This window comes from Macrosteles quadrilineatus, unplaced genomic scaffold (genome assembly GCF_028750875.1).
Source record: "Macrosteles quadrilineatus isolate MER2022 unplaced genomic scaffold, UCM_ALF_1.0 Scaffold_1__1_contigs__length_201487025, whole genome shotgun sequence".
Taxonomy (NCBI): Eukaryota; Metazoa; Arthropoda; class Insecta; order Hemiptera; family Cicadellidae; genus Macrosteles; species Macrosteles quadrilineatus.
Genome location: NW_026542594.1, coordinates 113,386,420 through 113,408,023, shown reverse-complemented (window position 1 = coordinate 113,408,023; position 21,604 = coordinate 113,386,420). Strand labels below are relative to the sequence as shown.

The following is a 21,604-nucleotide window of genomic DNA, read 5'->3' as shown; positions in this document are numbered from 1 at the left end:
TATTCAGGGGATCGTCATACCAACTCGTTCAGGGACACATATCACCATCTTGTTCAGAGACTCGCTACTCTATATCACTCACAGAATCGTCACACCAGTTCATTTGGAGATTCAGCATACTAGGCTATTTGGGGGATCGTCATACCAAATCGTTCAGGGACACATATCACCATCTAATTCGGAGACTCGTCACTTTATATCACTTACAGAATCGTCACACCAGTTCATTTGGAGATTCATTGTACTAGGCTATTTGGGGGATTGTCATTCCAACTGGTTCAGGGTTTCATATCACGATCTAATTCAGAGACCCGTCACTCCATATCACTCAGAGAATCATCACACCAGCTCATTTGGAGATTCATCAATTAACCTTTTATCAATAGAAGAAATACATCTTATCATTTAAACATAACCCTTCATCATTTTACAAAACTTTGTGTAAGTTTTTTAAAACCATCGTAAAAATTAAAAAAAAACCGGTTCTAGATTTTTTTGCTACAACCATTCATCAGTTTTTGTTCAACCATTATTGTAGTGATACCACTCTTAATACAATATACAATTATTATTGTCTCTTAGACATTGTACGGGGCATTAAATAAAAAAAGTGTTCAGCAGTGGAACGAACGTAACGAGTTGACGTCTTGTTTTGGACCACCTCGTTTAACAGCGACAAACTTCTAAAATGTCTTTGCTTGATCGAGTTTCTATTGGTCCTAAGTTTATCTCTAAGTTACTGATTTATTTAAGAATAGTAACTCAAATTTCCTTTTCTTAGTTTATAAACTGTCTGCGTCATTCCTTTATCCTAAATCCGTTGGTTTACTACAGTTTAGAAATTCCGAGTATTAGGTATTATCAAAACGATACAAATTACTGCTTTTTCATTCCTCATGTTTTCTGAAACAAGATAATACGCAGTATTAAACATGAAATTATATTTATTTATATTTTAACACAATTAAGGCGACTGTGAATTGAGATTTACCTTCACAGAAACAACTAATGTTTATATTTTAAATGATTTACCTGCCCCATTTGTGTTATTCACCACTAACTAACTTTTAAACTATCTGCCATAAACCACCATAGATAAATCTGCCATGTTCATTCCGGATGTGCGGTAATCCCACCTAACTACTCCAGGGCACAAGTGACCCAGTTAAGTCGAACGTTGCAAGAGAAGGTTACCTTCTTTCCCTGCTGTTGATGGGTATGAAATCAAAACGTTACTCCACCCTTGAAAAGGTCAACTTATATTTTGTATGAGTGTAAGACGTCTTTTGTTTTCAGGGTTTACAGTATCTGATATGCTGAACTTCTGAAGTTATTCTTTTAAAGAAGATTTCTGACACACAAGCTAAACGATATTAACCCACGATTATATTAATTAGTCAAGTTGCCTCCAATTTCGTGGGTGGTGGCGTGTATAAGTGCTGACTATCATAAAGTCCATATTAGTTTTTTTCATAGCTGACCTAAATAGTTTTTTAAACTTAATAAAGGCTGAATAGCTAAGTTTGATAAGCATGAACAGGTTTAAGTCCAAACTAGTGGTAAAAAGATTATACCCTAAAAAACACAATAAATGTCAAATAACATATACGTACGTACTAATATATACACATACATGTTAAAGAGAACCTGTAGAGCTGTAAGGTTACCAGGTAAATACTCATTATAGTTTGTATTGTAGAAAGGTCTCTATTGTTCTATAATAATCCATTTTAAAGTTTAGAACCCACACTTAGCACACTAAAGGGCGAGGTTTTTTAGGATGATGTGGTGTGTTTGCTATAAGACAGGCACCTAATATTTTAATTATTTTCCGGGCATTTAGTCTTGACCGCTTCTAAAATGTAAGAGACCGATAGTTGACAGAATAGTTAACACACAGAAATCTAAGCCTGCCGCTTTAGTGGGTTACGAAGGTATTCGCACTCATGGTAAGCCAATAAGCTTCATGTATCTGACGATGCAAAATATATTAAAACTGATTATAATACTGAAAGACAGTCGAATAAAAATAAATTATTAAGCAATTTAATTCACGGTAGAAGAATTAGGGATATTAGTTCATTATTATTCAACCCACTACAATAAAAGACGTGTTCCTACTTGATTAAGTTAATTGAGACGAATGGCATCTTTAGTAGCACACCCAACATGCATACATTATTGGCAGCATTGCAATTTCATGATCATTAAAGATGTGGGGTTTTAACTAAGAATTATAATAATGTGTAGTAAATGGAGATTTTATGCTCAAAATAACATGGTAACGCATTTATATGCCATAATAATTGAAAACATCGTTAGTAATCGGTGGGATGTGAGCCCGGGTCTCAACGAAACACGATCCTTTAAACAAAAAACTCTGTGTCTCTTAAAACGATGTGTTACCAATGATGATTAGCTCCACATGGTATATATATACAAATATATTACAAATATATATGTATATTACAAATATACAGAATATTTTATCACGTATGAATTATTACATTTACATACGAAAATGCGTATGTGAATGCAATTGTTATTCAAACTTACTTTGTTAAGCCAAAATACCGATTGTGCACTAAATGTAGTAAAAAAATTAAAACTATATTTTTCACAAATATATCAATTGGAAAATTCCATGTTAATGATTTTTAAATCGATACACGCAAGTTTTCCTTATAGTAAATTTTTCCAACTTGCCAAATTCTCTAATGACATCTCGTTCGGAGCGCCAAGTGGTGCCTTGCTGAGTACTTTCTTATGCAAATGGAGGCCGGCACATTATGAACCAATCGATCTGCTAAGTGAGCTCCTTAAAAGCTTTTAGTTTTATACAGCTGAATCCTGATCCAAACGTCCTTCTTAACTTAAGTGTTGCTCGATATTTAGCTGTATCGTAAAATGTTTGAAATATTATGACGTTACTACTATTTATGAAAGCACGTTTATTATCTTATGTTGGTTCATGAACACAGTTTCTGTTTAGTGAATTAAAAACAGTTTTATATTAAATAATGATGAAATGGTTTGGTTCCTCAATAATACAAACGTTGAGGTTGTAGGTTGAGGGCACCGGTGAATTAAGCTAGTAAATTTAAGCTAGAGTTTCAACTTGTATGTATATGACATGCGAAAATGGTTTATTAATAAAAATGCTACAGTTTAGGGAATAGTTTGAACGTATTGCACGTATTATCATGTACTTCCTAATGGTAAATGTATTGTATTGTATACAGAGTGTTGAACAAATAACTTATTGCACATAAATCGTTGCTCCAGAGAATTACCGCATATATTATATCATAAAAAATGAATTAACCCCCTCATTTCACCAAATGACCCGAAGTTTCCACATCGGAGGTAGAAATTCTATAATAATAGCAATAACCTCTCTAGGGTCATAAAATATGTATTTTAGTGAATTATTGAAGCAAACTAGTTCATTCACTGGTTATATTCAAATATGGAATCCACTAAATAAACGGATGGATAAATAATTGTTGGTTATGATTTTTTTTTATCTTTAAGTTAGTAAATAATTACATTCATTAATAAGAATGTAACCTTAACAGTTTGAATGCTAGTTACATTAGAGTTTCGATCACCAAAAAAACATATCAAATATAGCAAAATTTGTTTGTATGACATGCAATAGTGGAAAGCCTGAAGAGAAACTGGTTGGAACTCTTAACTTTGTTTACGTTGCAAAAAGATGATGAACACTTTTTTATCAAGCCAGTGACAGCGTAGATTCCCAATCAGGCCCCAAAGTTACGTTTAAGACAGTTTGTGATAAACAAATCAATACAAAACGCTTATTATGATGTTTTGATACGAAATAGTTATTTGTGTAACTAGTGGGCAAAGTGCCACTTTGCTGCACACGAGAGGAATGTTTACGCACGAGCCGCAGGCTATTCCCTAAAAAATGATCTCGAGTGCAGCAAAGGCCTGTTACACATTACAGTATATTTTTTCCTACAGTCTCTATAAAGCATATATATAATTCGTCTTTCAAACACGTTTTTAGGTTCAGCTGACAACACGAATAGGTGCCCTATAGAAAGTAGTACCCGGTCCGTATCACTCCGCTATTTTTTCTCGGCAATAAATGTGCTCCGCGACTTGAGAATATATTTCCGTATGTTTTTGTAATTTGATGTGATTTCCGCGCCTCTTGTTTATTAAGATCGTAGGAATGTTTTAAAAACGTTTAAAAGAAAAGTCCAGAAAGTTCAGAAATACCAAAACTATAAACACGAAATGACAGGTTAAATCGTAGTTATAATAGTCAATCAGCTGCTCATAGTATTATTATCTTTAAGTGTTGCCAACCTATTGCCAAGCATATACGGAATACGTACATAATAGAACCACTTTGTTTTGTGTTGTTTAGGTGGAATCCTGATGTGCGCCAAAGTATAAACCGTACGACAAAGTATAAATATGCAGCAATTAGCAGCTTTCTGTACTATAAACATTACAAGGAAGCCAACTTTGTCGGGTGACTGTAGGAAAAAGTCATTTGCTGGGTTACCTTATGAAAAATGAAAATAAAAATATTAGTAAATAAAGTGATTAAATATAATGGTGGCGTGGTATTATTAACGATTTGTTTTCCACGTTATTATTTGCTGCGACAACCCCCAACTTTAGGGCATGGTTAATGCAGCCAGCATATATTTTACAAAACATTAACAAGTCTTAGCCTACGAATATTTAGCACTAGATTTAATATATAAACGTGTATTGATTTAGAGTGTATTTAAAATAAATAAAAAGGTCAATTTGATTTGGTTTTAACTTATTCGTTAAGATAAACGATTTCAACATAATTATTTAATCAAACCCACGATTGAATATGACAAGATATTCAGACATATATAAACACGGTTGTGAAAATAATTGTTAGGTAACACGTAATTAAGCCCACAAATACCACTTTACACCCCAATTAAAATAGTTGATAACAATATGTGTACAATATGGTGCAACATTCCGTTCATTAACGATGGAGTTCATGCAATGACTACTTTTTCAAAGATAAATTTCTGTCTCTGCTTGTATAAGGGAGGGTGCATAGTAATGAAATGAAGCTTAAACACAACAACAAAGGGGTGAAACAGCCAACAAGCCGCTTCACCCCATCAAAACAACCCTGATTTGCATTTTATCTGTAGAATAGTAACTTCGGCAATGTAAAACAAGCTTAAGAACACAATTAATTTATGAAAATTAGATATCGGGATTCGATACAGAAATATGATACGTGTTTGTTGGTGTAATAAATGATGATTGATCCTTTGTCACACAAACAATATTAATACTCAGTCTATATGACAAATTATATTATACTTATATCTGGAAGGTAACATATAAAGTTAATTACCCGGCAAATCATGGTAAATATTTATATATACTAATATTTTAGGAAATGCTCTGAGCTCATTATTGTGCGGTTGTCAGACGTGTTTTATAACATGTACAATGAAATACACTAGACAGATAATGTGCAATAGTATTACATGGCATTTCGTAAAATGTAAACTGAACATTAAAAATAACAAGGCTTGTATGTATAAACTATAACCAGTTAAACTGTAAACAATAAAACGACTCTATTTTTCAAACACTAAAAAAACTAGGATACAAACATACTAAATTGCTAAACATTTAAAAAATAATATATAATGCTTTCAAATAAATTATGGAAGTATTTTATCAAATATATTTTTACCAAATGATAAACGTACGGTAGGTCTACTGTAGTAAAGTGGGAAAGATAAAACAACAATGTTCGCTCTGGTTTGAGAAAGACAACACCAAGGATGAATGGCAAACAGCTTTGCTCGACAAACTTCCAACAATAACAGCGACAGAGGGTGTTTCGTATCAAGTATCGCACACTTTAGAATGAACATGAGCGGCACGTAATACATTTTTTTTTAAAGAATACTTTTGGATTTATTTGACAGCATTTTTTATAGTAAAAACAATACGTCAAATAACACTTGTAATATTATACTATTTACACTTATATTGTTTACTCAGAAGACGTACAAATGAAATAATGATTGACGTAAGAATTGATATATTTTGTTTGATCACTCCAATTATACTCAGATCTAATAGGTAAATTCGTTTTGGTAACCGAAATAAAGGGGGTTTCTCTTATTTGCGTTGAATGGCCATATATATATTGCGTACCGATAGGAGACTCTTAATCCTTTCTGGTCATCATGTGGTGGACGAGATAGACCTAAGTTTATGTAAAAAAACATATAATGAGATAGGTTTTTACGTCTCAGTAGACGATTTAAATGTTATATTTCAGAGTAATAGCACGTGAAATTACCATAAAAACATACCCCACTTACGACAAAAAATTTATGATAATGGTCTTACACTGTTTAAGTACCCCTGGTCCGTTGTACCCTTTAGTATACACGGGATTCTAAAATACATGGACACTAAAAGATATACAGTTAAATATTTGCTGGTGCAGGAAAATCTTAAACTCTACAAAACAACAAACGCCATGTAATACCAGCTCTCCCAGAGAGGAAGGCCGTTGCATGGCTGTCTTATTAGTCTCCTGTGTCACTTAAACTATAAATTTGCATATTAGGCCACTGTTGTCATGTTGAATATACGGCACAATTTAAAGTACATCGAGCTTGATAGATATTGAATACATTTTGTATTTTAAAACTATCCAAATAGTATAATGTGGATACTATCTTGGTATTTTTTGTTAATAGGTATATTTTAAACAGTGTGTGTAATGCACTTGTGAACTACCATGTAATAATTGTAGTGTTAAGAAAACTTTATTTTTATATATTTGTCGTAAATTATTTTGATTTGACTATAAACTCAACTTTAAATCTGTTTGTCAACAATGGGGTATATTGTTGTTTCATTGTGGTTATTACGTGTATCAAATAGTATACTTTCAACATTTGATAAAAGAAATTGATAGTTTGGTTGATTTATAGTTTTAAATCTGTTACTGTATACATCTAATGTTATTAATTCAACTGGATAAATATTCAGCAAAGTACTTTAAAATAATTTGTCGTCATCTATGATTCCAATTTAAAGATATATGTGCGCGCGTTAATTTTTGTCATAGATATAAATTAACTGTAACGTCTTGATGTTTGATAAATCATCTTAAAAGAGAGTTAAACACAAATGAATCTGTAATAATAATCTGCACGGAAAAACTTTTAATGAAAACGAATATTTTATTTTTTTCAACATTGAAGCTAAATTCTAGTGCATCGAATTGGGAATTTTGTTTAGCACTTTAAACTCGTCTACATCGTTATAAAATTTAATATTTTTATTGCTAAGGTGAAGAAAATTGATCCTTAATAATTTAATAAAAAAAAAAATTCAGACTATACCAACATAGAAGTTGTTCTCCAGGTTTTTGTTTTATGATGTATGCATGATGAGGTTGTAATGATGATCTGTTTTGAACATACCACGGAGTCTTGCTAATGTTGTGTATCCTACATTGTATTAAAAAATCTAACCAATATGACGACATATTATATTTACATAGGTGTTACTGTATACTCACAACGTTTACACACAAACGGTATGCCTATTTAACTTATATATAAATGTATATAACATATTATATGATAAGTCGGTTATACAAAAAAGACCACACTTGAAAATACATTAAGTTTTTGACAGTTCCTGATATTTTATATCACAAACTTTAAAAAGGGAGAGCTAGTAAATGAACATTCCATTTTAATATTTGATTGATAAGTTGGAATTTGAATTTGAGTCTAATGGAGGCATGATTAAAACTGTATCTTGATTTGTGCCATGTAAATGCAAAGGGTAAGAAATGTTCTTTTTCCAAAGGTTGAAGATTGATTTAAAGTTAACATAAAGAGATTCTGGCATTATTATGAATTTTGAATTGTCTAACAAGTTAGCTTGCAGGAAAGAGGATGGTTATAATCGAAAGGTACCACCCAAAACATGAAACATTTTATATTAAAGTATTAGTTTATCTTTTTATTGTTTGGTTTAATGTACAGAATCTAAATTTGGTTTATGTGGTTTAAACTATATTTACAAATTCTAGCCTGCATACTTTGATTTATATCGTTTGATTACACAAATGTTCACATCACTAAATATGTACAGTCCTTGATGGTAAATGTATTATTTAGATCATCGTTAGGCAGATGATGTCACAGATCTAATGCCGATCGCTTATGCAAATCACAACTCGGACTAACCATTGAAAATTCAATACCATTATTGCTATTGCGGGGTCAATTTGGTCTCCTCATAATTTAAAACAAAATTACGTTTTATTGTATGATTGTTTCAGTGCACAGTAATAACATTAACGCTCTACATAAATATACACTATAAAATTATACAGCATAATTATACATTTTTATGAATCTGTCTTTTTGCAATTCATAAAAGCTATACAACATTTTTTGAATAATATTTTTTTCATATAAATTATATCTTTTGTCTAGCAAAACTGACTCTAAGCTCTAAGTCAACGTTTCAACATTTGTAGAATATTTAGGTAAACCATTGACAAACAAAATGCAAACCTTTTTACAATGAAGGAAAATCAGTCTTTTTAGGGTTGTACAGTTTATTTTAAATTATAGTTTTGTTAAGAAATGCAACAACACCTTCTTGTCGTGTGAATTCGTCATTTTAAATGGACTTTGACTTGGCAACTGCAAGATAAGGCCGACATTTTATATTACCAAATATGATTTTGTAGAAATGTCTACACTAATGAGATTACTCTCATAGATAGCAGTACATTCAAATGCATCCCCTATTCGTGATGAGACATAGGTTTGAATAGGTATAGTACATACTGGTTTTGATAAGGTAATATTTTTGAAGACAGTGTATAATACATATTGGTCTATTGGTATGGTATGCTCCCTTGGTGATTGTACTAAATCAGTCGAATGAAAGAGACAACCGTGTGTATTAATTATATTTTACGGACGATAGAATATAATTTCCTTTGAATTTGTATCATTGATCATACAAGTTAATAATTAAAAATAATTTTAAAAGTAAAATGCTTTTATATAACAAAAACTAATAATTGCTCTAATGTTATTATCGGTTAATTACCTTCAGCAGAGGTTTTAATTACATGACCAAGAGTTTAATTTATTGTTAACATCACTAATAAAGATATCCAGGGACAGGTAATTACTTTTACTAAAATATTATGCGTTGCTAGACCGCCACTTTGTCTTATCTTAACTGTAGATAATTAGCGGCTCACGCAACTCGTACAAACAATACAGTAAGCTTTGGTAAACTAGGACTAGGTAATCTTTTAACATAAGTTTTAATATAGTACTAGTCATTAAAAATGTCAAAATAATTTAATGTACACACTAGTCATTACTTTTAGTGGTTGGCATATTGCATCAAGGTAGGTAGTTCTATGGCAATCTAAAAATAAATATGAATCAAACTCAAGAATTCAAGATTTCAACTATTTACATAAACAAAAATATAGCACTACCACAGGCCTAATACCATTTCAGTTTAATCGATTATGTACGCTTAACTCTGTATAAGCCTATCGTTTTATACAGTATAACCAAAATTGTTGTAAAATTTTTACAGTTGAGGATTTAAACATAATTTACAAATATTTATTTACATTATACAAAATTATAACCCAAACATTGTACACCAGGGTATCATTATAGTTCTACTTAGCATTACTAACTTTATAATAATCCTTCGTGGCTTGTCACTTTCTTGATCAAATTAATGTTGGTGAAATTTTCTTTTTACTTGAAACAATAATATGTATTATGTGTGCGTGCACATGACAAACTTAAATTGGAACATAGGCACAAAATTGTATAAATTTAAACTTGTTCGAATATTATATAAATAAAAAATCGTTAAAATATTAAACTGTTTTGGAATCGAGAGACATACTGTAATGTTTTACCTCCAGCGCTTATAAAATTCTTTGGTACCGATGTATGCTTGGCATTATATAAATCTAACATAATGTAATGTTAATCTATTTTTATGTTATTCTAAACTGCATACAATGGCTAATTATGTTACGCCGAATCGCTAATGTATTGACACAAGATAAGGTAGTAGAGTCAGGTTTTTTTTAATTGTACATTTTATTAGATAGACAATATTTAAAATGTAATTATTTGAAATAGTAAAATGAACTTTATATTTATAAATACAGTAATATACACACTTTTAGACAAATGTGCCGAAAATAGGGCAATTATTTTTAGGACCTAAAATTAAGTGATTACTTTTAATTCAAATATGGCCTAGGCCAACTTCTATTAGATATGTTTATTGGCTTAGTATTACATTATTTTATGGCATTGAAATGTATAAATGTGATTTTTTTAATAAAACTATTTTTCTTGGGCTATTTTGTATTGGTCAAATGGTTAAGAAGATTATATGACACAAATATTGTAATTTTTTTTTTTGTACAAGGTGAAACTTGTCAAAATCGACGGTCACTGTTGGAGTTTCAAGCAAAATCTTTTACTTATCATTCGACGATAAATATCTCAAGATTTGGAACAATTTGGGTTGTTCGGGATTCGGCAGCGTGCTTAAGGTACGTTCGATCTTAAAAATCATAACTCAGTTGGAAGCTGGGTTTCAAAGCGTGCCTTAATTTAAATTTAAGACCAAAATTATGAAAATTGGTCGTGTAGAAGAGCTGACCCGCCTCGGGAAAGAAAAACAAATATTTTTGTTGTATACAGACGATACGCATAATTAATATTTTATGTGATATGTGATTCGTCTCATCTTATTAAATGCCACATTAAACATTTAAACATAAATACAGTGGAACTTTGATAACAAGTCACCCTTTTTGGTAAGTGTAATTTTCAAATCCCCTTGAATTTAATTTTAGACCTAATCACATATTTTTGCAAACCTCGATAAGAAGTCGACCTTGATGACAAGTCTTTTTAATAATCCCAATGACAGTCTTGTTATCAAGGTTCTACTGTATTCCCTTCTTTGTTTAGTACCTATTTAGTCAGAAGGAAATATTATGTCTCCCATTCTAAATACTGCTTAAACTCAACACGAAGTTATGTCATGCACACGACATTCATTGCATATGTATTTAAAGCGATCAAATAAAACAACAGCGATCAAACCCTAAGTAAATGCATATCTACAACCTCATTCGAACCACGTTTGTGGTATATGGACTATAAAGATAGGATGGTACAGTCATCTCTAATCCGGCTATGCAGGTACAGTCCCAACTGCACCCTTTGCAATGCTTTGCTCTTACATTTAACAATATTGGTGGGAAAAAAAAATAAACGGTATCAGCATTCTGACACATACTTTCTCCCATAAGTTTGTCAACAACCTTTATCATGTGTAAGCGGTGAGAGTAAATATACGGAAATGGGATTTGTACAATTTTGTTCAGAACTTAAAGGAATATAACATGTTAAATTTTTATCAAAATCGTTCGGGCCTTTTTTTGGGAAAATCCGATTTTTCTGTTATTTAATGGGGGTTTTATGGGAAAATGACATAATTTACAATAACTTTTGAACCGTAATTTTTACAGAAATGGGATTTGTATAATTTTGTTCATAATTTAAAGGAATATAACATGCTAAATTTTGATCAACATTGTTCGGGCTATTTTTGGGAAAATCCGATTTTTCTGTTATTTAATGGGGGTTTTATGGGAAAATTACATAATTTACAATAACTTTTAAACCGTAATTTTTACAGAAATGGGATTCATACCATTTTGTTCAAAATATAAAGGACTATGACATACTAAATTTTTATCAAAATCGTTAGGGCCATCTTTGGGAAAATCCTATTTTTCCGTTTTTTTATGGGGTTTTATGGGAAAATCCCTATTAAAAATAAAAATTACTAAAAAATTAAAAAAAAACTATCAAAATTGTAAGGACTATAACATACTATGTTAAATCAAAACCGGATTTTTTTTCTAAAATCCTATTTTTCGTTATTTTATGGGGTTTTTAATGGAAAATAACATATTTGACCATAACTTTTGAACCGTAATTTTTACAGATATGGGATTTGTACCATTTTATTCAGAATTTAAAGGGCTACAACATGCTAAATTTTTATCAAAATCGTTCGGGCCATTTTTGAGAAAATACGATTTTTCCGGTTTTTTATGGGTTTTTATGGGAAAATCCCCATTAAAAATCAAAATTTCAAAAAAATGAAAAAAACGCCTGGAGATACTATAGATTAGAACCTACATACCAAATTTCATCGAAATCGGACCACAGGTGTAGTCTCTAGCTCTGTACACATCCAGACACACAGACACACACACACACACACAGACATCACTTCGAAAACCACCTTTTTGGGTCCAGGGGGACCCAAAACGAATATATCCACTCAAAACTCAAACTCGAAAATTTTGACGAAAACAATACTTTCTCCATATACTATGGTATAGGGGGAGAAAGTAAAACAATTTTGTGTAAATTTTTTTTCTTTATTCCAAGAAGATTCACAGCTTTAATTATTGTTGAATTGATTCTATCTTATTCATTTAATAAAAAAAAGCTTGCTTGAGATACGTATCTTAAAAATCATAACTCAATTGGAAGCTAAGTTTCAAAGCGTGCCTAACTTTAATTTAAGACCAAAATTAAGTAAATCGGTCTTGTAGAAGAGCTGACCCGCCTCGGAAAAGAAAAACAAATGATTTTTTATATACAGACGATACGCATTAATTAATATGTTATGTGATATGTGATTCATCACATCTTATTAAATACCACATTAAACATTTAAACAGAAATACAGTGGAACTTTGATAACAAGTCACCCTTTTTGGTAAGTGTAATTTTCAAATCCCCTTGAATTTAATTTTAGACCTAATCACATATTTTTGCAAACCTCGATAAGAAGTCGACCTTGATGACAAGTCTTTTTTAATAATCCCCATGAGAGTCTTGTTATCAAGGTTCTACTGTATTCCCTTCTTTGTTTAGTACCTATTTAGTCAGAAGGAAATATTATGTCTCCCATTCTAAATACTGCTTAAACTCAACACGAAGTTATGTCATGCACACGACATTCATTGCATATGTATTTAAAGCGATCAAATAAAACAACAGCGATCAAACCCTAAGTAAATGCATATCTACAACCTCATTCGAACCACGTTTGTGGTATATGGACTATAAAGATAGGATGGTACAGTCATCTCTAATCCGGCTATGCAGGTACAGTCCCAACTGCACCCTTTGCAATGCTTTGCTCTTACATTTAACAATATTGGTGGGAAAAAAAAAACAATTTTGTGTAAATTTTTTTTCTTTATTCCAAGAAGATTCCCAGCTTTAATTATTGTTGAATTGATTCTATCTTATTCATTTAATAAAAAAAAGCTGAAGTGAGAGTTTACAGCATAAAGTGTTTCTTTTACTCAAAACAAGCTTAATCTGTATTTATCATTTACTTTGTGTAAGCTTAAAATGACATATTTTTGTATCCTACAAGTCATCCTCATTTTAAAAGAAGCAAGACTTATTTTGTTTTATAAATATTTTTTGCACTTAATTAAGTGTTTAAAAACTGTTGTAACTATGCTATTAATATTATTTTTATAATGACTTGTTTGTAGTCAATGTTATTATGAACTAGTAAGACATACTTATTTGTTGTTCATTCTTAACAAAGCTCTTACGAGTACAATTTTCCTATTCTAGTACCTAAGAATTTATATTTAGCTTCAATTACGCACCTTGGTGTGCGTTCCATTCTCAAATCAATCACAATGATACTCATGACGCTTTGTTGACAGAGTACCTATGTTACAAAATGATCTAAATGTTATTAGAAGGGTAGTTGAAGCTGAAAAATATATACACATATACATATTTTATGATGACAATACGTTTTAAAGTTGGTTACATGAGTAAGGTGAGGATTTCAAGCTATGTTATTGAGCGGAGCGAAGTGGTGAAGGAAGTAGTAAAGGTGAACAGTCTGGAGTGTGGAAACTGTTTGTGACGATTAGATTTAGGTATCTGCATTCCTAAAATTCTATGGGAAGGGATGAAAACGTGTTAGCGACGTAGGAAGTGGTGAAGGAAGTAGTCAATGAAAACTGTCCGGAGTGTGAGAACGGTTTATGACGATTAGATTAAGGTATCTGCATTCCTAAAATTCTATGGGAAGGGAGGAAAACGGGTCCACTACGTAGGAATTGGTGAAGGAAGTACTCAGAGGCGAGCAGTCCGGAGTGTGGAAACTGTTTATGACGATTAGATTTAGGTATCTGCACTCCTAAAATTCTATGGGAAAGGAAGGAAAACGGGTTAGCGACGTAGGAAGTGGTGAAGGAAGTAGTCAATGAAAACTGTCCGGAGTGTGGGAACTGTTTATGACGATTACATTAAGGTATCTGCATTCCAAAAATTCTATGGGAAGGGAGGAAAACGTGTCCGCGACGTAGGAAGTGGTAAAGGAAGTAGTCAAGGCAAGCAGTCCGGAGTGTGGAAACTGTTTATGGCGATTAGATTTAGGTATCTGCATTCCTAAAATTCTATGGGAAGGGAGGAAAACGGGTCCGCGACGTAGGAAGTGGTGAAGGAAGTAGTCAATGAAAACTGTCCGGAGTGTGGGAACTGTTTATGACGATTATATTAAGATATCTACAATCTTAAAATGCTATTGAAAGGGAGGAAAACAGGTCCGTGACGTAGGAAGTGGTGTAGGAAGTAGTAAAGGCGAGTTGTCCGGAGTTTGGGATCTGTTTATGACCAATAGATTAAGGTATTGGCAATCCAATAATGCTAAGGGAAGGGAGGTAAACAGGTCCGTGACGTAGGAAGTGATGAAGGAAGAAGTAAAAGCGAGTTTTTTCGGAGTGTGGGAACTGTTTATGACGATTAGATTAAGGTATCTGAAATCCTAAAATGCTATTGAAAGGGAAGGAAACAGGTCCGTGACGTAGAAAGTGGTGAAGGAAGTAGTAAAGGCGAGCTGTCCGGGATGTGAGAACTGTTTATGACGATTAGATTAAGGTATCTACAATCTTTAAATGTTATGGGAAGAGAGGGAAACAGGTCCGTGACGTAGGAGGTGGTGAAGGAATTAGTAAGGTGAGCAGTGGGGAGTTTGGGAACTGGAATCCGTTTGTAGCAGTTAGATTAATGTATCTGCAATGCTGAAATTCTATGAGAAGGGAAGGAAGCATGCCCGCGACATAGAAAATGGTAAGAGAAGTAGTAAAGGATAGCAGTGCGGAGTGTGGGCAATTTTTGTGGTAATTGGATTAACGTATCTAAAATGCTAAAATGCTATGGAAAGTGATGTAATCAGGTCCACGGCTTAGGAAGTAGTAAAGTATGAGCATAGTGTGAGAACCGTCTGTGGCAGTTAGATTAATGTATCTTCAATCCTAAAATGCTATGAGAAGGGAAGGAAACAGGCCCCACGGCGTAGGAAGTGGAGAAGGAAGTAGTTAAGGCTGGCAGTGCAGAGTGGGGGAACCGTTTGGGCAGTTAGATAAATGTATCTAATACTTAATTGCTATGAGAAGGGAAGGATACAGGCCTATGAAGTAGGAAATGGTGAAGGAAGTAGTAAGGCTTGCAGAGCAGAGTGTGGGAACTGTCTTTGGCAATTACATTAATGTATCTGCAATCCTAAAATACTATGGGAAGGGAGGGAATCAGGTCCACAACGTAGGGGGTGGTGAAGGAAGTAGTAAAGGTGAGCAGTGTTGAGTGTGGGAATGGATTAATGTATCTGCAATGCTAAAATGCTATGGGAAGAGACTGTAGACTGTAGTTTAAAATGATTACGAAGCACGAATCGATACATATTTCGATACATGCAATCGTTTACAATAGAAATTTACAACTGAGTTGACAACAGCTGATTTTTACTCCATAGAGACTGAAAACGATTTTTCCTCCCTTAAGAGTAAAAATGCTACTTTAGACCCGCAACGCATGCATTAAAAATGACTGTGTTTACTGCAGTATGACAAAAATAATATAATATGAACCTTTGATGACTCCGCTCAATTTTGTGGATGCCTCTGCGAACGCCACATAGTGTATGTTTTAACAGTTATCGTAATAGTAAAATAGTTTGGTCGTAGAATCAACCCATACAAAGTTAATCATTTGTTGAACCAACAAGTTGATAGACGAGCGAAACTTTTAATTAACTTGCAGATAAGCAAAGAGTTTGTACAACAAAACATTGAGGTGATGCATAGTATATTCTCTGTTTTACGAAACTTTAACCTAATTAAAACTGAAGTCTTGTAAATAAGCTATAAGATGTAAGCTAAAAGAGTAACTGCAAAACAGTTTTGTGTTATTTTTATATTGACGCATTTAACATGAAACACGTATACTTTTTATTTGGTGGGAACCTAGAATTATTATTTCTAAATGGTATTGATTATACAATAACCAAATAAATATCATTCAATACTTACAGTTAAAACCATATTAACATTATATTATTAAATGTTTCTATAAAGCAGCTTAGTTTTTTGTACGAAAAAGTCTCTTAATAAATAAACACATATTAATGAATAACAAATTTCTTTTAAAAATCTTTTAATTTTAATCTCTAATTTAATCTTAATCTTAATCTTAATCTTAATCTTAATCTTAATCTTAATCTTAATGTTAATCTTAATCTTAATCTTAATCTTTATCTTAATCTTAATTTTAATTTTAATTTCAATTTCAATTTTTAATCAATTTTTAAATTTTTTAAAATACAGAAATGGAATCATTGTCTCGTCTTAAATTATGCCAAACCCTTCGTCGTATTTGTGCACAAATTAAACATTTGAATACACACTATACTTAGCTTTTAACATCATCATTGTGTTACATTATTAATAAGTACTCCTTACATTTTCGAGAATTTTCCCCTCGGAAATCTTCCCTAAGAACCTTACCATTGTAAAACCTAGAGTAGAACCGAGGTTTATGGGTGTTATGGAAAAAAATTGATTTCTTTGAAAAAAAAAATAAATAATGTTATTACAGTCATTCAATTGATCATAAAATAATGGAGAACAGTATAATTATTATTCTACAAACTTCCGTCACAGATTAAAGAATAGGTTTACTTTATAGCCTGTGGTTCTGTATCTGAGATATTCAAGTTCAAAATGCATGACTGTAGAGAATAGTTTAATTGTTGCGGTTTGCTTCCATATGGAAATATTTTGACGACATTAGGCAAACTTATTGATTGAATGATAACCTATAACATTTCTCCTCAAATATGTCTACTTCTTGTAGCAGCAAATCTAAACACTCGTCAAGCTCAGTTTTATTTAAAAAGGGAACAAATCTGCAATACTATTCAAGAAAGAATATAGTAAATAACCAGCCGGGCCAATAAAAATTCGCCTAATGTGAATGTTTATTGTGACAGGGTATTTTATATTTTTTAATGCTGAAATAGGATATTAAAATAGCAAAGTTTTCTAAAATGCCTTTGGGTATATTTACATATTATAAATGGTTTTTATCGTGACATCGTTTTTTTACATACAGTGTGTAAATTAAGTATTAAACCAAATCTGTATTTTTAAAACCGAAATAGATAGAAATATTCTGTTCGTGGCAATAATTGTTAACAAAGGTTCCGCAATTTCTTACATCAAAAATTCCCCCCCCCCTAACAGGGTAGGGAGTAGGGGGTGACTTATTAAAAAAATAGGAACCCCTAATGAGTGAACCCCTCATTTTGAAGGATTTGCCAAAAGAAACACAATGAAGCAACCCCGAGGTGGATATCTCACCGTTAGTCAAAATGGCAGGTATTCCAAAATTTGATTTACTATATGTGAAAAAGCACCAATTTCACAAATTATGGAAACAATTCTGTAATTTTGAAACCGAAATAGATAGAAATATTCTGTTTGTGGAATTGATTGTTAACATACGTTCCACAATTTTTTACATCAACAATTTCTTTTCAACCCCTTTAACAGGGTAGTGGGTGAGGCTGACTTATTATTTTTAATAACAACCCCTATTGAGCGACCCCTCATTTTGAAGGATTTGTCAAAAGAAACCCAATGAAGCAAACCCTAGGTGGATATCTCACCCCTAGCCAAAATGGCAGGTATTCCAAAATTTAATTTATATGAAAAAGCACCTATTTTGGAATACCAGCCATTTTGGCTAGGGGTGAGGTATTCACCTCGGATTTGCGTCATTGTGTTTCTTTTGACAAACCCTTCAAAACGAGGGGTCACTTAATAGGGATTGCTGTTTGAAAAAATAAGTCACCCCCTACCCCCTACGCTGTTAGGGAGGGTAAAAAATATTTTTGATGTAAAAGGTTGCGGAACCTTTGTTAACAATTATTTCCCCAAACAGATTATTTCTATCTATTTCTGTTTAAAAAAATACAGATTTTTTCAATACTTAATTTACACACTGAACATGTTATCTGAATGGGAACGTTACAAAAAATTACATAGGCAAAGGTTGTAAGCCTTCTTTAGGGTATTTACTCAGGGGAGGTATAGAAGAGGCTACGATGACAGCTGTGGGCTTCTTATTAGCTGAGGGAACGCCATTACCGTAACAAAACGATCGGTAGCCATCGGCCTCGGTGGTCTAATGGTTAGCGTGTCGGGCTGATATACTGTAGGTTCCGGGTTCGAATCCTACTGGTAGCATTAACTTTTTGTCCAAGATTTTTTATTATCAGCAAGTTTGGTTGGTTTGGTTCGGTTATTACAGTTTAATTTTATTATTAAGTCATTATAAAATTTTAATTGAGCAAATTCTAGTTTTATTTAATAAACAGAATTATTTTTCCGATTACTAAACTTTTGTTATATTATTTCTTTATCAGCAAGTTTGGTTAGTTCGGTTAGGTTATGATAGTTTTATTTTATAATAAAAAAATTATAAAATTGAATTTGAGACATTTATAATTTTATTTTATGGACAGAACTATTTTTGCGATTAGTAAACCTTCATTGCCAAAGTGCTCTCTACTACAGCGCTGTTCACGGAGGAATTTTGAACTAAATGCCTCATTCGTACCTCCCCTAAGTCAGACCCCTTCTTTAGCCATAGGGTTAATACATTTTAAGTTTGTATTTTGGCTCTCTCTCTCAGTTAATGCTTTCTCTAAGCAATACAGAATTAAATGAAATATAGCTTACAAGAACTACAAGAGCCTCTATAATATTAGACCAACAGTAGAATAGGATGACTCAGCATATTTTTCATTAATTTCTTGATTCATTCGTGAGAATCGTGAAATATATGTATGTAGGAAAAGGTAATATCTACTAATCAGATTTCATTTGACAAATCTCAAGGAAAGCATTTTGTGTTAACTGTTTGAATACTTTTGAAAATCGAAACTATTTAGTAACCACAGTGGTATTTCATAGCCGACTATATCAACTACCATGGACATATTTACAGGCATACTAACACCAAACTAATGCAAAGAGACAGCTCAGCTTGTTTATGACGAAGAATCGCAACACAGTAATTTATAACAGTAAAGGAAAGAAAGCAGCGGGCATCTGCTGCAGTCAGGCGGACTTCTCATGAATAAAATATTCAGTCAAGTACCGTGCGAGGTCTTGGAATTATTTTCAGCATTCGTTTTAATGTAAATCGGTTTCTTTAAATTTCTCTGTATAAGATTTATCATTGGAACCAAAAGCGTCTCCATTTGCATTTGTAAGAAGTACTGTACGCCAATTACCATTATAAACGATATTTTGTTTAAATCTCCTTAACTATGCATGATGATAACCATTTACGATGTTAAATAATATTTAAGTTAAGGACAAAAATGAATTTAAAATTTGTAACACGAATTGCTTTTTTTAATTTGCAAGCTATACTCTCCACACAAATGCACTTCAAAAGCAAAGTGTTTGTAATCTGAAAGAATAAATTGAATATATGTTTTAAAATATTCCGTTATGTGAACCATTGAAATGCTTGATTAAACCATATATTATACTATTGCGTTTTTTAACCACAACAATAAGTAATAATCTTCAGTTTTGTTTTAACCCAAATCTTGCTATATGAATTTACTTGTTATATTAGTGGCAAACAATAAATTGATGTGTCGTAGGCAGTTCATGACAAATTTATATTTGATAGCTCTGTCGATGAAAAGTAATGAGCTCAACTTGTTATCTTGTTAAAATAAGTATTGTTTGTCATATATTATTTTTAATTATTGTTTTATTACATTTTTTAGATTGATTTTTTACATAGTTTGCCTATATTATTTATATAAATGATTAGTTAGTATAAATGGTTAGTTTGGTAAGAGTTGTTTTGAAAAACATAATTAACTTAATCTTTAAATCGCTTGATCAGTAAATACCTTTTAATTTGTCTATAAAACAAACTAAAAAACCCGAAATGTATGTTTTTGTGAATTATAATTATTCATTTCATTCTAAGGTTAAAATCAGATATAATAACACTGTGATTACTCTATATTTTATGCATTTATTTTTATAAATTTAATTTAATATAATTTTATTTAATAATCCTAATCTTAGTAAAACAAAACAAAAATCCTAAACAATATTTTTTTTAACCCTGCTAGAGGTCTGGGCTGCAACCTTTTAAAAATTGAAAATGGAATCTGAATGTGTAACAATTTATATTTAAAAATCAAACCGAAGCCAATTATACCATTAAAATAACATTCATAAAGCTAAAGGAATAAGTTGTGAGCTCCCGATGATAAGTAAAAAAACGTCATAAGTGTCGTTTTTACTGAACCTTTAGATCAAAAGGATCTAAGAAAATTGCATATTTAATTTTAAACCAAAAGGTTTTCTTCTTGAGGCAATACTTATAAAAATAACTAATTGTTAATTTGAGCACGTCCTAACTTGAGCAAGCTGTGAGTCATGAATGGCTTATTGCTGTTGCTCGTCAAGCATTATGACGAAACTTCTTCCTTGACAATTTCAACAAACTTTTTATCAACGTCTTCACTACTTTTGAAATTAATTTTTTTAAATTTATTGGATGATTGAATAATTTATAGCATTATGCGGGGAAATAATAGAAATATGTTTCTTTTCAATTATGTACCAAAAATACATCGTGAAATAAAATTAACTTTCTCAAGTGATATTTTAATAACACATTTTGGTTAAATTTATTCGTGGGACTGAATAAAAACGTTGATATGCAGCATTTTTATTTTGTTACAAATATTAAATTACTTTATAATAGACTAGTTTCATGATTTCTATGGACTGAGTAGCAGTTTATACAAGTAAATCTCTTGAAATTGACCAAAAATGTATACATAACCCTGTAATTATTGCAAAACTTATTTTAATGAGTTTATGTATCTAAACCATGTGAAAATACCCTGGCACAGCAAACCTGCTGACTAGGCGAATTTCCATTTGCCTGATCGGATTTACCCTAAAATATTCTGTTTAACGTGCTGGATGTATTATGGGAATAAATAACCTTAGGCTTAGTGATAACTTTGGTTTTCTGCTATAAGGAATGTCATG

General features: G+C 31.9%; 1 protein-coding gene across 1 annotated transcript in view; it reads left to right on the top strand.

The window, feature by feature from the left end:
- The window catches only part of LOC128983446 (nephrin-like), a 206,418-nt gene that overhangs the window by 57,449 nt on the left and 127,365 nt on the right, over positions 1-21,604 (top strand). The window lies entirely within an intron of this gene.